Source organism: Alosa alosa, chromosome 21 (genome assembly GCF_017589495.1).
Source record: "Alosa alosa isolate M-15738 ecotype Scorff River chromosome 21, AALO_Geno_1.1, whole genome shotgun sequence".
Taxonomy (NCBI): domain Eukaryota; kingdom Metazoa; phylum Chordata; class Actinopteri; order Clupeiformes; family Clupeidae; genus Alosa; species Alosa alosa.
Genome location: NC_063209.1, coordinates 26980439 through 26981038, shown reverse-complemented (window position 1 = coordinate 26981038; position 600 = coordinate 26980439).

Below are 600 nucleotides of genomic sequence, written 5' to 3'. Positions count from 1 at the left end.
CAAGCTCTGGCCAGACCCCAGCATGCTTAGCTTCAGGGCCATGTCACACCTGCGTGCCACTGAACAACTACATCTGCCTGAGGAGGGCTTTCATGCTTGCCATGGATAGGATAGAAGAAGGGCATGTTGGCAAAAGAAAAATTGTGTGTGTGTGTGTGTGTGTATGTCATCCAAACCAGATGTTGGAGGCCAGTAATTGTTCGGATTGTTCAGACAGCTGTGCAAACACACACACACACACACACTCATGTACATACACAAACATCTACTCTATACATAGATACAAACATCTAGTCAGCATATCAACCCATATTACATTGATAACACTTATTCAGTGAAATTATGCTGAAATTACACAGACACTCTGTCTCTCTCTCCACACACACACACACACACACACACACACACATACACAGCACAATCTGTTGTCTCCAATCTCAGTAATGGTTTCTAATATTGAAAGATATTTGGTTTACCCTGTTCTGATATCAGGTAGGTTAAGCAAACATAATTAAACTGGACACCCTGTGTGTGTGTGTGTGTGTGTGTGTGTGTGTGTGTGTGTGTGTGTGTGTGGCCGCAGGCGTGTGCTGCCTAGAA